We start from the raw sequence: 16,195 nt of genomic DNA, 5'->3' as shown, positions 1-16,195 counted from the left end.
GAACTCCAGTGTAGAAGTTATCTATATATAAATGGTGACCTTTGTTAAACAGTTGTCTACCAAGTTCCCACACAATTTCTCACTAAAGTGGGTGGACAACCAGGGGGGTCAATACTGGAATCCCTACCAGTGTAGACGCAGAAATTATAAACATATCCTGTACTACTTTCAGACAGCATATACAATTTAATCCCATACCGTGCCCTCTTGCTAGGAATGTACTGCCTAAAACCCCCAAACGACCATTGAACAGGACCAAAGACTCATCAATAGATATTTCTTTGCCTGGAACAGAGATCTCTGAAAACCGATCTACCAAATGATCAAGGACAGGTCTAATCTTAAAAAGACAGTCAGAATCAGGGTGATCTCATGGCAAGGCTAAAGCATTATCTACAAAATGCAACATCCGAAGAAGAAGCTCATAATACCGATTACAACTCATGATTGCAGGAAATATAGCAGTTGCCATCAAGGGACTAGTAGATCAATATGAAGACAGTGATGGCTTCCTTATCAGGCCCATCAAAAAAGTTAAACCCAAGATCTTTTTAAACTCTTCCAGATTTGTGGGAATCCACCGGCTAGCTCTAGAGTGTGGCCTAAGTCTGGCAGCATTGTCCCTCAAATACTGCTCGGCATACAAATTAGTCTGCTCAACAATCTCTTCCAAATATATATCATCCATAAACTTCTCAAAGAAGTTGACAGGCAGAAGGTTTTCCATATTACCTTGACACCCTGGGAAACCAGTAAATGCAGGCAACTGTGGCTGCTCCGTGTTTAGTGCAACCCATGTGTCAGGTCTTCCAATGGGAAGCCTTTCAGCCGCTGGCTGCTGCACAATTGAAACATCAGTGTCCTCCTCAAAAAACAGGCCCTTCATCAGCACTGAGATTGGCTTCATCATTAGATGATTCCTCTTAAAGAAAATTAACTTCCAGAATCTTGCACTTCCTAATCTGCCTCAGATGCAGAGTCAGTCTCGTAATCATGGTCAGAAGACGACTCAAAAAGCCCACCAACAACCTGCTGAGCAGTCATCCTACAGCTAGCCATGATCCTTCCTACAAAAAGTAACTGAATAAATGCACCACCAACAACCAGCACTCTGTAAGATAAGTAATAAACAAAGTGTAGCTTTATCACTAAGAGTTATAAACTCAAAACAATACCGCTGAAAAAGCTTGACTCACCAGCAACTACTCTGCACAGCCACAGCAATCACCAATGATATACCACTAAAAAGAAAAAAGAAAAAAAAAGCAAATTAGACATAAGACAACAAATATATTTGTGCATAAATCTAAGGAACATTTCACACACAATCCTGCATTCAGTACACCACCTACAAACATGTCATTCATGCATGGCAACAATACTCCTTTGGAGTAAATGTATTTACTTACCTAAAACATGCAACTACGCAAACCGCAGGACAACCACTGCCAAAACCGCAACAGGCCACAGCAAAGAAAGCAAAAGCTTTGAACTAGAACAAAAAGGAGAAATATACCATTATAATCACAAATGCAAATATTTTTGCCAGTTGATAAACACCCCTCCACAACCATTTATAAATTTTCCCTGGTGTCTAGTGTTCCCTGCTTGGGGGCAGATGGGCCTAAACAAATAGGCCAATCTGCCCTCAAGCGGGGCAGAAATGGTATGGAATATATTACCCCCTTTGGGGGGCGACCATTGCCCAAGGGGCCACCCCCCACACAAAGCACACACACACACACAGGATCCCTGGCCCTAAGTGGATTCTGCCCCCCTTGGGGGCAGATGGGCCTATAAAAAATGGGCAGTGCCACCAAGGGGGGCTGAACTGCCCAATAGTGCTTTTTTTACCCTTGGGGTGACCCTTGCCCAAGGGGGCGCCCCCAAACACAGAAAAAAAACAAAAGAAAGAAAACAAAAAACATATCTGGTGTCTTTATGCTTTCTGCCCCCTCCCCCCCCCAGGGGCAGAAGGGCCTAAAAAAATAGGCCAATCTGCCCCCAAATAGGCAAATCCCTGGCATCTTTATGGTTTCTGCGATTGTGCGTGGACATCATTAGCGGGCCAGGGGTTGAAGGGAAAGCGATTCCCCTTCCAACCCTGACCTGGTGGGGTGGGAGGACAGCCCTCAGGGGGAGCGCTAGCGCTTCCACCGAGGGCCGGTACCTGGATGTCACAGTTACATCCGTGGCATCTGAGCGCTGCAGCCATGGACATAACCCTTACGTCCACGGTGGGGAAGGGGTTAAATTAGGGGTGACCATCAGGGCTCAGAGACAAATGTCATAGGCTATATGTACCAATTTGTTAGGAGCTATGGGTAGCATCAGGTGAGGTATGGAGAGCTCTCAGACAGCGCCAAGAGAGAGTTATCCCTCAGTATGTCCCACCTTCAGTAAGCAGCTACTGAACAACTTGCGCATGAGCCACTGAAATGCTGGTGTACAGTAGTGTCCGAAGTCCGTGCACCTAGCCTGCTGTTTTCAGTTTCAACATGGATACTGCTACCCTGCGTCACCCATTGTCCTAAATTAGTTCCCCTAACAAAGCCTAAGGTGCGAAAAAGACTCATCGCAATTGGCAAGTTGAAGAAATGATAAAACAGCTGAAGCACCACCATTTTGACCAGCGCAGCACTGCCCAGTACAGTCAGTGGCAGAGAGCTCCAGAATGAAATTTGGAATCACAGGCCAGACATTGCCCTCTGTTGATACCAAGATAGCAGATGGTGGAGGTCCTCTATATCACCAAGTGGCCTTCCACAAATATATACTGCAGAGGATACTCAATACATAGGGAAACAGGGTCGATTCTGTCTAGTTAACCCACAGGACAGATGCTATCTTGAACCTGCATAGGGCCTGCACAGGCTTGTTTACTCCAGTATGGATAGCTCTAAAGTAAATCAATGTGTTGTCAGCATAAAGAGATGCTACATTTGTCGTCCTCAATCATTATGCCCCAGTCTCTTTCTCTCTGACGCAATACAGCAGCTAGAGATTCAGTGACCATTGTGAAAGGGATGGGTGATAATGGGTACCCCTGCCACATGCCTCTGTGGATGGGAAAGGCATTATAGATGAACCTGCCAATTTTAATCCTTCCAGTAGATGCTACATACACTAATTTAATCAACCATAGCATCTTATGGCGGAGACCTATCTTGCATAATACAACAAACATATATTCCCTGTCAAGCATATCAGAAGTTTTTTTCCAGTTCCGGAGCTTCCTCCAGTTGTTGTTGTGGGCGGTGTATATTGAGGGATGTGGACCTCCTTGGTAAAAAACTGAATTCCACCAACCATTGGCAAGCAGTAGGCAGGCTTGCGCTGCCTCAGGTGAAGCCTAACAAGTAGTCCAAACAGGAGTCTTTTCTGCATTGATTTTCCCCTCCAGGGATAGATCATGCAGTCAGTACACGAAGGGCCCAACTCTGCACCAGTCATCGGACTCCAATCACATTCCACATTTGGGGCTAATGCACCCCGAATTTCCCTGGCCTTTTTTGATTTCACATTAGTAGAGTTCTTCAAAGGGTTAATGCTGCAGCTTTTCCAGACAATTCTGGTCCTCGCAAGACAAAGTCACAGGGGCTACATGGATCTGGTGGGCGATGCATTGGAGTTTGCTGACGCAAGGCGGATGCTGCGTCGATTCCTTACTCAGGAAGTCGGGCTGCGTCGTTCTGGTTCGACGATGCATCGATCCGGTGGGCTGTGTGTCCAAGTTCTGGTCTCAATGCTGGTGCTACGTCGATCTCAACTCGGGGAGCTGGGCTGCATCATTCCAGGTCGGCGATGTGGTGATTCTTTCGCTGTGAGGCAGAAATTGCATCAAATTCGGCAGGCTGTGCATCGATTTTCGCTGCGCAATGAGTTTCTTTTCAGGGTTGAAGTCCTTTTGTCCCTGAGACTTGAGGAACAGGAGGCAAACTCAATCCAAGCCCTTGGAGAGCACTTATCAGCAGAGCCAGAGGCCAGCAAGGCAGCAGGACAAGAGCAAGGCAGCAGTCCTTCTCAGAAAAGCAGTTCTGGTGAGTCCTTTGGGCAGCCAGGCAGTTCCTCTTGGCAGGTTGCAGGTTCTGGGCAGAGTGTCTGTCCCAAGGAGTATCTTGAAGTGTTTAAATTGGTAGGGTCAGGGACCCAGTTTATATACCCAAAAGTGCCTTTGAAGTGGGGGAGACTTCAAAGAGTGGTTTTGAAGTGCACAAGGTCCCCTTTCAGTACAACCCTGAGTGCCAAGGTCCCAGTAGGGGAGGTTTGGCAGTCCAATGTGTGAGGGCAGGCCACTGTCCTTTGAAATGTAAGTGTCAGGCCCTCCACCCTTCCAGCCCATAAAGACCGATTCAGTATGCAGGTGTGACTGAGCATCCTGTGTTTGTGGTTGTCTGGGTGAAATGCGCAAGGGAGCTGTCAACCAGCCCAGCTCAGAAGTGGATTGTAAGACACAGAAGGATTCAAGTGCAGAGAAATACTCACTTTCTAAAAGTGGCATTTCTGAAATAGTAATATAAAATCCAACCTCACCAGTATGCAGGATTTTGTCCTACCATTCTGGCCATACTAAATATGATATATCTACCCCTTTCTGATCAGAAGCTGCCACTCAAACAGTATTTGAGGGTAGCCATAACGTTAGCCTATGAAATTAGCAGGTCTCACAGCAGTGGAAAACGAATTTAGGAGTTTTCTACTACCAGGACATATAAAACACACAGATATATGTCCTGCCTTTTACCTACACAGCACCCTGCCCTCTGGGTTACCTAGGTCCTACCTTATGGGTGACTTCTATGTAGAAGAAGGGGATTTGGATTTTTTTTTAGGCTTGTCAAGTACTTTTAAATGCTAAGTCGACGTGGTAGTGAAACTGCACACCCAAGCCTTACAATGGCAGGCCTGAGACATGGTTAAGGGGTTAATAATGTGGGTGGCAGGCACAAGCAGTGCTGCATGTGCACTAGTACTATTTAATTTACAGGCCCTGGGCACATGCAGTGCCCTTTACTAGGGACTTACAAGTAAATTAAATATGCCAATTGGGTATGAGCCAATGTTACAATTTTTAAGGGAGAGAGAGCATATACACATTAGCACTGGTTAGCAGTGGTAAAGTGTGCATAATCCTATACCAGTAATAACAGTGTCAAACAGTGGAGGGAGGCAGGCAAAAAATGTGGGGGTGACCACCCTAAAGCTGTCAGATCGAACAGTTTCCATCTGTGGCTTTTGTTAAGCCCTCTTTTAGTTCTTACCTTCTTAATGTGCATGCCTTTCAAGCCTGCACACTTGTTCTTTGAGTCTTTTAAGTCTTGAGTCTTTTGACCCTTGAAACTGTCTTTCTCTCCCCCTACAGTAAGTCTTGGGGTTCCAGCATATGATCTTGAAGTTTTGGGACAGGCCTGGGTTTTGGGGAGGTTCTGCTCTGAGGCTTTTTGGATTCTTTAAACCAGGTGGCACTGGCGGGCACTACAGTGGATCCTCCAATCTCAGTGGGTTGGGTGGTGGAGGAATGGTGCATCTGTGAGGTGAAGATCTGAGTACGCTAATCTCAGGACAAGAGCTGGCTCCATATCAGTCCTCTGGAGCTTTGAGTGTTATCTCTGGCTTTCAAAGCCTTCCTGCCTTCCATCAAATTAGGGAGTGGTTGCAGGCCCTCACAGACAACACAACTGTCATGTGCTGCTGCAACAAGCATGGAAGAATGTGGTGTTGGATTCTGTGCCAGAAAGCAGAACGCCTATAAAAGTGCTTGGACCAATGGGACATCTTGCTGGTGGCAAACCGCTTAGCAGGCTTCCAGAATGCCCAAGCTGACAAACTGAGCAGATATCATCTGGCAGACCACGAGTGGTGTTTCCATTCCAAAGTGCTTGTGCTGTCCTTAAAAGATTCACCACCATCAAATGCTCTGTGTCCACATTGCTGTATTTTAAAGTTTCTGCCCAGCGTTTGTTAGGAGACTCATTCTGCCTGGATTGGAATGGTGGACTTCTGTGCACATTTCCAATGCTAACTCTTTTGCCTCTAGTTCAGAAGAAGGTCCAGACATACTAGGTCCAAGTCATTCTCATTCCACTGAACCTAGCCAGGGGAGTGTGCTACCCAGAACTAATGAGCCTGAGTATTTGTCCTCTGATAAGGTTTCCACCTTAGGAGGACCTAGATTTTTGGAAGCTGGACAGGTACATCTAAGGCTTCACAATCAACACCTCTTTGCACGAGGATTGCGGCAACGGCTGACTAAGGTGGTTAATGTCATCCTTGGAGCCAGAAGCTCTTCTACAAAGTTGTTCCACAGTGGAAAATATTTGCCTAACTAGACAAACTTTCCGATCTTCTCATCCGCCCAGCTAACCCTTGCAGTGAGCTCAGTGAATTGTTATTTATTGTTCCTTTTGGCTGTTCTTTGTTTACCTGTCCAACCTTTCCTACGTAGCCAGCTGTGATGTGTTTTAAAAATGATTTGATATATGTGTTTTTGTTTGTTGTAAAAGAAAATACAACACTCAGTTCAGCCTGGAAAGTCCCAACATGCGTTTAATTCAAAATAGCCACAGAGCGATCAAAAATAATGCTAGGCTTCACCCTTAATCAGATGGAGCATGTAATGCTAAAATTTATACAATGACTACACCTTTTTATGTGTTTTCCCTCAACGTAAGTGAATAGGAGCAGGACCACGTGATTAAACTGATACTCAGAGATAATGACTAACAGGTGCCAGGATAATCTTATAGGAAGGAATGTGAGAAGTCTTTAATAGTATGATACAAATAATACTAACAAGAGCTGACCTCTACTTTCTAAAATCTCCTCTTCGTTGTGCCACCCTTAGAACGGGACTATGATTTACTATCACAGTTCAGTAGATGTGAATTGTACAACATGGAGTTACATGGCCACTGTACATTTAAAATACATGGTGATGCATAAATACTAAGATTTTAGAGATCTTCAAGGTGCAATTAAAAACGACTAGCAAATGATTGTGCTGAAATGTGCAATGCTGCACTGTAACAAAGGAGCATTAGCATTTTCCTAGTAAACCTGTGTGCATTATGAGACTGCTTTATTATTGATCTAATTCACCAATTCCCAGACCAAGAGCCCCATTTCGTACATTGAACGTCATGCTAGGGGCCTATGGAAGACACAGAGTTGCTTTAGCCAAACTAAAGCTCCCCACAGAACACATTGTCCTAGTCACCTCGGTTTTCAAACATTACTATCTTGTGGCACAACTCTAGTGGGGTGCTCTCTGGTTGGCTGGTAGACATTTAACCAAAGTGGGATAACAGCAAAGTGCGAGCTGCCTGAAGTACCATTTAGGAGCTCCTCCTTTCCAAACCTGTCTTTTCTGATGTCTCAAATAAATTGGTACATATCAAATACGACAGCTATCACAGTCTTAAAGATTTTCCCCCAAATACCATATAATGTGCTCCTGTAATCCCCCCAGAAGAGCATTCCTAGTTTTTGGCAGGCCACCAGGAGCAGAGCCGCTGAGATGCAGGAGAACACCGGGATCTGCTGCGTGAGCGAGATGTTTCAAGATGGAGCCCTGATACCTTTTGATTTGATAAGGGAGGAATATGGCCTCCTGGTGGGAGAGTTCTTAACTCATCGGCACCTAATTGCGGAGTTGAAGTCTATCCAGGGCATTACTGACACTGAACCACCCACCTTTTGCTCCAAACTTTATTTGCAAATCGAAAATAATTTCCTGGTTGGTAAGGTCTGTTTTAGACGGTCAATGGCCAATGCCCCCCCCCCGCCCCTACCCCCCCCCCCCCCGCCCGCACCGGGTGACTATCGTCCAAACTAAGTGGGAATAAGATGACGGTCACACCGTTACACAGCACGAATGGGGCAGATCAATTTCCTGGACGTATATTGTGTTAATTGTTTATAGAGACAATGAATTAGTTATAATGCCATGGTGTGTTTTGTGTATACTCCCAAAAAAAAAAAAAAGTGAAGAAAAACTGGATAAAATTTATTTTAAAAAATGCGCATATGTATTATGGCACATATACGGGAAAACTCACTTTCTCAGCCAACAATTCAATGACAACCTTAGCATTTCACATTTAATCTCTTTCTTGTCACTTTCTTCACCATCCTCAAATGTATAATGCATCTAGGCATGGGCAATGTCTTAATAACTGCAAGCACTTTGGATGATGTGTGGGATCGGTTTAACTACCACTTATAGACTCTCCACGATCAGAATAATTACAATCATGGTTTCCAAAATTTTAATTCCCCAATTCTGAATATCCCTGACAACCAAGGCCAGATGTGCCACTCTGGTTGAAATCAAAATCATTTTGAATTACATGTAGTTTCTTAATGCTATCTTAATATGGCCTTTTTCTTCATTTATGCTAAGTGAAGTGTTATGGAGATATGTAGACACTCAGAACCCACTTTTGTGCATACTGCATCTTTGGCTGTTTTCTAAAGCAATTTTATTCTGCAAGAGCATGGTTTTGCACCATGAATCTATTGTGAATCCACATGCTGTGCATTATTCCACCACCTAGTGGTTGGATCTGGAATTTTCATTTTAGTCTTTTTTTGTTTTTAGGTCACAGGTGTGTGCACAGGTGGGGGACCGCAGCGAGACCAGTCATATCCCAACCAGACATACAATCATTCACCATTCATATGGCAAATTATACAAGAAGAACCCAATGCAAGCCGATTTTCTTGCGTTTTAGAGAATATAACATTCTCCGGCCGTATTTATTACAAATCACAAACACGACAAATGTTTTGTTTTTTCATATAAATACGACAATAAGTAAAAGTACTGCATAATGGCCACATGGCCATATCTAATACATTAATTCTCCGATCAAATATTCCATAACTAATACATGAATACATTAATTTACATCAAATTAAGGAGTCATGCTTGACCACCCTCAGGCCCCTTGTGGTGTTGACTAATTCAACTGACTTGACTTAATTGACTTGGACCCAGGGCAAGACCCTGCCGGTCTCTCCATAAGTTGTCTTCTACAAGGCGAACTCACTTGCCCCCTCAAGACAGAGGGAGCTTGGGCCAGTATAACAGCTTTACACCCAAACAACCATGCCAGAGTTACCCAATACAGGGATTCCCCCTGGCACCCATTTGGAGGTTGGCCTTGGCCAACTGGGGCCATGTACTGGTCCCTATACCAGCCCACCATACCCTGTATCCCCAAGGCTGTGTGATTGAGTACCCTGGCACAATATGGACAATCGCGGTAGCGGGCGTCCCCAGCCTTCCAGTAGTGACCGTAGTACCCCTGACCCGGAATGAGCTAAATGCTTAAACAATCCAATTCCATCCCGAATTCCCCTACACATCTTCTTGATGCCAATGTTGTCTACCAGTCCTTTAGTGGCCAAACATAACTCCTCCGCTGCCACAGGCCTGGATAGTTTCCCGACCAACCAGGCCTCCCCCCAGATTCTGTTAGTGGGACTGCAGCTGATGCCATCACAGGCTTCAAAACAGACTTATTGCCCCATAGGCTAATCAAAAAATTAACCTGATACACATCCCACTTAGAAGAGAAATGGTCCGTTTTTCCTGCACTGTCTGTCACCCTGGTTCTGGGCAGACGTTGACTTAGACTGCTAATGGCAGCTTGACCGCAGATCAATGCACTGGCGGTAGCCACGTGACCTAAAGATTGGATTTCAAACAAGATAAAATAAATGTCAGTAGACATATAAAAAACAGTGCGAGTCAATTGTAGTTACATCATTTTATGTAAGCTCTGTTCTCCCGAGAATGAGGAGATGACCTTCTCCCACACCTCACAGTGGGTGGGCTCAGTGGGTGTTAACAATGATTGAAGACTAGGTGTCTCTAGGCGATGGCTCGTGGGGAACTAGCCGCCCAAGCCACCCGAAAAAAGCAGCTCCCCTGTATGTTGACCAGCCTATCCAAACTAGCACATGTTTACACAACTCCTGTGCACATGCCCCCACGTGGTCAATACCAAGATTCCTACAACATTCCCTAGCTCTGAATGATTGTCAGCAACTCAGGTAGTCTTTATTACAAGGGTGGCATTTGAGGATGACGGACCCCTGGGGCCAACTGGTCGCCCCTCCTAGATTCTTCAGCTACACTCATGCTGTACCAGCCAATGTATAATACCGCAACCACTAAGGAACCCCACTAGATTGCAACCATATTTGGCCAATATTTAACAAATTCCCCCAACAGGACTTGATGTTTAAGCAAGGATTCCGCTGCGACCAAGTGAGGTTTATGAAGTGGTGTGATGGTTCACCCACTCACACTTTCTTCCCCGGAGTCTCGCTATCCCTATAAATGCCTGTATTATATTAAAAAGACACTTTGTGTGCCTGCCCAGTACCCCGACCTGAAGTGACCTATCCCTCGATCAATCTGAATCAGGGAGGCCGTCATAATAAATACACTAGGTGTTATGGGGCTCCTGCTATCGAGTCCTTGAGCCCTTAAAGGTTGTTGAGACTCCCACCCCTTGTTCCAGCAGTTATAAATCTTATACTATTGGCTCTATGTACTTTCCTCGGGTTTGGGTTGTAACCTCCCAGACCAACAAAAACTGCAATGATATGTCTGCATAAAAAAGGAGGGGTGCTCCATAATAAACGCTCCGAGAATTGGACCCACACTTCGGCATTAACTGTCCTACAGTTTGCACAGTGTTGAAAGGCACGAGGATACAAGGTATTACAAAACATTTGAAACAAAGCCACTTTCAATTATTTTTAATGGTTTAGCTGATAATGTCAAGGAGCGTAAGGATGACCATGCCTAACCCTACCTAGGCATGAGGAGTGAGAGCATACTTTCAGTAGCCCTGATCACATGTGGATTATGTTGGAACAGTTTAATAAAAAAGTGACAAGGCTGGTGAGGAATTCGCACAGCGTTTGTCTCATCTTTAGAGACAAATGAATACTTACCCATCGCCAGAACTAACCCATACGTCAAGAAGTGATGGGAAAGGACTTCTATGCTGCACTTTAAAAGTATTGAGACACAACATGTATTGTATTGTATTGTAATCGTATTTATATAGCGCTTACTACCCCTGACGAGGCGTCGAAGCGCTTTTCGATGAGTAGCACGCTACTCCGGTACCCAACAAGAATTAGTGATGGATTAGTATTATTTAATAATGAGTACAGTTTTAGTATTATTATGAGTTAATTTGAGTTGGGGATATGAGAGTTTGTTAGTTAGATTGACTGGAGTAATGGAGGGGTGGAGGAGGAAAGAAATCCAGAAGTGTTAATTGGGAGTTTATCATTCATTTACTCAATCCAAAGGCTTGGGATGAATAAAAGGGGGGCGGAGGTGAAAGAGGATGTGGAAGGGTTAGGGAGAGCATAGTAGCAGGGTGAGATGAATGCAGGAGAATTTAGTAGGGTTGGGTGGGAGGTCACAGAGGTAGAGTGAGGTTTGGTGAGTTAGATGTGGAGGTGGAGGGAAGAGCTTAGGCAGAGATATTTAGGAGATGAAAGTGGTCGAAGGGATTTGGGATGAGTCCGAGTGAGAATGGAGGATAGTTTGATAGAGACATGACATAAGAGTGATGAGTAGATAAGTGTGATAAAAGAGAGCAGAAATTCATAGATATCTAGTATAACAACCCAAAAAACCAGGAGCCATGCAATGATCCACAAACATGCCAGGCACAGAAAGAACATATACACATACATACACATATATATATATTTATACACACACACACACATGAATACACACACATATGCACATACAATACATAATTAGAATCATGGGTAAAAAATACTTAGTCAGACAGGTTTAAAAGAGTGTGTGTATTTTATTGTTATGACAGTAGCAATACATATTTTCCAAAGAAACTATAAATAAATAGAAATATACATATAATCAGAAAAAAATAATTATCCACATAGGCATATGCAGTTCATAGTTGTTTGAAAAAGGTGGTTATGAAGGAAAGAGCCAACTCTTGAGTAGTTTCCTGAAAACAAGAAAGTTATCTGTGGCTCTTATAGTTGGGGGTAATGAATTCCATAGTTTGGCTGCTTGTAAGTAGAAGGATTTACCACCTACAGTCTTTTTCTTGTATGGTGGTGTTCTAAGGCGGGGTGCTAGTCTTGAGCGGAGGGTTCTTTGTTGGATGTATTTGGTAATTTTCTTTCTGATAAAAAGCGGTCCTGTTCCATGTATAGCTTTGTGGGTGATACAAAGCAGCTTGAAAGTGCATCTTCTGGCAACGGGTAACCAGTGTAGTGCTCTCAAGGCATGGGAGATGTGGGCTTGCGGCTTTATATGTAGTAGTAGCCTGGCTGCGGAATTCTGGATACGTTGTAGTTTTTTCATAACAGATAGAGATGATCCATGGTAGAGGCTATTGGCATAATCCAGTTTGGATAATACAAGTGAGATAGTAGCTTGCACCTTGTGTGGAAATCCGAGGTGGGGGAAAATGCGTTGTAAAGTCTTTAAGGTGATGAAGCTTGTGCGTGCTAATTTGTCTACTTGGGCATTCATAGTTAGTTTGGAATCCATGGTGATTCCTAGGTTTTTCACTTCCTTGGATAATTGAGGAGGTGGTCCGAGATCGTCAGGCCAGACGCACAGAGGGTCATAATGTTTCCAGTCACCACATATGAGTATTTCAGTTTTGGAGGGTATTTAGTTTGAGATGGCTCCAGGTCATCCACTGATCAACGGCTCTGAGGCAACTGAAGATTTGTGAGTTTTCAATGTTTTTGGGGTCTTCTAATTGAAGTAGTATTTGTGTGTCATCTGCATAGTTGTAGCATGTGAGATGGAAATCATTGATCAGTTCATGTAGATGTTAAAAAGCAAAGGTGAGATGATTGACCCTTGGGGGACCCCTGTTTTTGTGAGGTAGGGTTCGGATGAAAAGGGGGGTGAGTGGATGATATTTGCTCTTTTTTGGAGATAGGAAGTAATCCAGTCGAGAGCAATCCCTTGTATGCCGGCTTTGTGGAGTCTTTGAGTTAGGGTGTCATGGTCAACCGTATCAAAGGCAGCTGAGAGGTCCAAGAGAAGTAGTGCAGCAACTCCATTTCGGTCAACTGTGTTTTTAAGATCGTCCCAGATTGCCATGAGTGCCGATTCAGTGCTTCTTCCTGGGCGGAATCCAGTTTGGAAGTCTGAAAGTATAGAATTGTCTTCAATGAATTGTGACATCTGGGCGAATGCTGCTCTTTCTATCAATTTGCCCAGGAAAGGTCCATTTGTGATAAGTCTGTAGTTGTTGGGGTCTTGCGGGTCTAGATTTGTTTTCTTTAATAATGGTCGTATGTATGCCTTTTTCAGGTCTGTAGGAAAAGTTCCTGAAGTTAAAGAGTTGTTGATGATTCTTCTTACAGGTGTGGCAGCAGAAGTAGATAGCAGGATGTTCTTGAAGATTTGTGGTGGGCAAGGGTCAGAAGGGCAACCAGAAGGTCTGCTTGCTTCGACCAAATCCATAAATTCATCCTGGGATATTTGTTTGAAGGACTGTAGAGGTTGGGATGGTATATTCTTAAAGGGTATTTTAGTAAAGGGGTTGGTGCTGATGGTTTTCTTCTGTTTTAAATAGGAGTCCAATGTGTCTGCCTTGGTTGTGTAGTGAGTTGCCAATTTGTTTGTGAAATCTTGAGTGGTGGGATGACTTCCTTCCATGCATGTGGGTTTTCGAAATTCATTGAGAATTTTGTAAAATTCCTTGGTTGTAGATTGAGCATTTAGAATTCTGTCTGAGTAGTATCTTTTTTTAGCTTTTTTGATTGATGATTTGTACATCCTGTTCAGTTTGTGTAGCTGCAGTTTGTCTTGACTATTGTTTGTTTTGAGCCAGGTCCGCTGCAACTTTCTGATTTGTTGCTTTATCTTTTTAAGTTCTGTGTTTCTCCAAGGTGTTGGTTTTCTTTTGTCATGTTTAGTTTTTCTGAGTGGTATTAGGACATCAAAAGCTTTCTGTAGCCACTCATAAAGTTTTGGTACAGAATTGATTGTATCTAGATCTGTGTTTGCTGTTAGTTGTGTTTCTAAGTGATCCAAAGTGAGTTTTCTCCATGGTCGATAGGTGTATGTATGTAAGTGGTTGTGGGGTGTGTTGATTTGTGGAGTTGTCTGTCGGAAAGTTATCAGATGGTGGTCTGACCAGGTGGTTGGTGTGATGCTATGAATAGTAACGAGTTCAGGCTTAGCAAAAATGACATCTAGGATGTGACCAGCGATGTGTGTGGGATTGTGTACAATCTGATGTAGATTCAATGCGAGTAGGCCAGTGGTGATAGCTTTTGGATGGGGCATATTGGGTTTGTCAAACCAAATTTTTAGATCCCCAAGAATGCATAGATTGGAGTATAGTGTAATAAGGTTTGAGACTATGTCAAGAAAGGCATCTGGGAGAGTGGAGTTGTTAGGTGGAGGTCTGTAAAGGAGGAGAAAGTTACAGGTGGAAGTTGGAGTAGGGTGGCATCTGGTAAGGAGGGCTTCACAACCTTGTATGGAGATGTTGTCTGTTTTACTGAGGTTTATTGCCTGTTTGAATATAATAGCTAGTCCACCTCCTCTCTTGCCTATACGGTTTTGTGTGATGGTTTGATAGCCCGGAGGAAGGGCTTCGTGCAATACTGGTGCCATGTCATCTCCCAACCAGGATTCCGTAATGAATAGTAAGTCAGGTTGTGTGTCTGTGAGCAGGTTGTAGATGTGGTGCTTGTTTTTTTAGAGTGATCGAGCATTTATGAGCTGGCAGTTTAGATAGGGTGTGTTAGTGGTAGTGTTGTTTTGTTTAGTAGAAGGGTAAGTAGTATAATGTGAGCTTGAAGCAGGAGTGTTGCTAGTTGTGTTAACTGTTTGAGGCTCACAATAGTCTTGCTTTTCAACATAGTGTTCCTCTTCCAGCAGGTTAAGGAGGCATTTTGTTGGGTCTGTGTGTGTGGGTGGTGGACTTGGTGGCTGAGAGAGCCATGAGGAGTGTAGTGTTTTTTGTAGGGTAGTTTTATTATGAAACAAACAAGGGGATGCGAGGTTGCTATGAGTGGCATGTTTTTTATTTTGTTTGCGTTTGTTTAGTGTGGATGGAGTATGGGTTAGGGGTGGTGGAGGAGCATGTGGATCATGATGTAAGGCTCTAAATTGTGCAATGGAGGAGAGGCGAGTGAATGAAGGTTGCTGGGATGGGGTGCTTGTGGTAGGTGTTTGTGAAGAGTGGGGGGTAGGGGTGGAGAGAGGTTGGAATTTGTATCCTTTGTGTAGTCTTGGGTGTGAGAGTGGGTATGATGATGAGTGTAATGTAAGATTGTGTTGCTTTGATGTGCTGATGTTTGTGGTCGGTATTGTTTTTGTGGAATAATGAGAGGGGTTATTGGTGTAGTTGTTTTTGGTGAGGGACTTGTATGTGAGTTAGTGCTGTTAAGTGGAATTTGAGTGTTAGATGGGGTGTTGATGTGTTTAGGAGATTAATGTATGAGGTGTGTAAGAGGTGATGGGTGTGTGTCAGGGAGATAAGTATTAGTTGAGATGATTGGAAGAGGTAATATGTGTGGTGGAGTGAAATGTGGGGATTGTATGGTTGTGTGTAATTGGTGAGCAGAGGGGAAGAGTGTTTGTAGATGATGTGTTTGAAGGCAGGGTTTGGGCATTGTTATGAAGACAAGCGGTCTGTGTGAAGCGAACAGCGGATAGTGTTTTTGGTTAGTATTAGTAGAGAGTGTGTATCTGGGAGACTGAAACTGAGAGAACTGTACGTTGTAGTTTTGTATTGTGTGGGTGGTGGCAGGTAGTGTTAGTGGGAGGGGACAGAGTAGTGTTTGCTGTGAGAATGAAGGTGTTTGACTGTAGTAGTTATGGGGTGTATGTGTATATGTGTTGTATGTAGGGTATTGTGTTGGGTGGTGGGGCAATGCAATATGTCTGTGGTCAGTTTGTGATGCATGAGTTGGATATCTTTGCAGATAATGTGTTTGCATGTTGAGGGATGTGTTGGGGTAGAAACCACTCCTGGTGGAATGAGAATTGGGCAGCATTTCTGGCCCTAGTCCCTAGTCCCTACCTGTCCCGAACAGGCCCAAACAGGCAACTGCCCTTGTCCTCTCCGCCCAAACAGGCAACTGCCCTTGTCCTCTCCGCCCTTTGCCTCTCCGCCCGGGCTCAGACGCCCTGAATCCTAGC

General features: G+C 44.0%; 1 long non-coding RNA gene across 1 annotated transcript in view; it reads right to left on the bottom strand.

Moving 5' to 3' along the window:
- Positions 1 to 16,195, bottom strand: part of LOC138258689 (uncharacterized) — a 37,705-nt gene that overhangs the window by 16,071 nt on the left and 5,439 nt on the right. The window contains exons 2-3 of the long non-coding RNA XR_011198503.1: positions 1,410 to 1,492; positions 1,197 to 1,241 (exon numbers count right to left, since the gene is read on the bottom strand). This is a non-coding gene — a long non-coding RNA (uncharacterized lncRNA). The remainder of the gene's footprint in view (positions 1 to 1,196; positions 1,242 to 1,409; positions 1,493 to 16,195) is intronic.

The sequence above is a fragment of the Pleurodeles waltl genome, chromosome 9 (assembly GCF_031143425.1).
Source record: "Pleurodeles waltl isolate 20211129_DDA chromosome 9, aPleWal1.hap1.20221129, whole genome shotgun sequence".
Taxonomy (NCBI): Eukaryota; Metazoa; Chordata; class Amphibia; order Caudata; family Salamandridae; genus Pleurodeles; species Pleurodeles waltl.
The sequence above is the reverse complement of the archived record's forward strand: the minus strand, read 5'-3'. Positions and strand labels throughout refer to the sequence as shown.